The sequence below is a fragment of the Geospiza fortis genome, unplaced genomic scaffold (genome assembly GCF_000277835.1).
Source record: "Geospiza fortis unplaced genomic scaffold, GeoFor_1.0 scaffold450, whole genome shotgun sequence".
NCBI lineage: Eukaryota > Metazoa > Chordata > Aves > Passeriformes > Thraupidae > Geospiza > Geospiza fortis.
The window spans coordinates 1890036-1890304 of record NW_005054416.1 but is presented as its reverse complement, the minus strand read 5'-3'; positions in this window follow the sequence as shown (position 1 = coordinate 1890304).

Here is a 269-nt window from a genome sequence, read left to right as displayed (position 1 = left end):
TCGTTCCCTTCCTCCGATCCATCCATCCATCCATCCATCCATCCATCCATCCATCCATCCATCCATCCATCCATCCATCCATCCATCCACATAATACAATCCCACCTCCCATCCCAAAGCTCCCCCACCCACCAAAACTGACCCCCCATCTTTTCCACCCCTTTTCCTCTCTCTGTCCTCCCTCTCTGTCCCCTCCTCAGTCCTGCAGGGTCACACGGGGCCCACCAGACCTTCGGCGGTCCCCTCACATTGCGGGCCCAAATGCCACC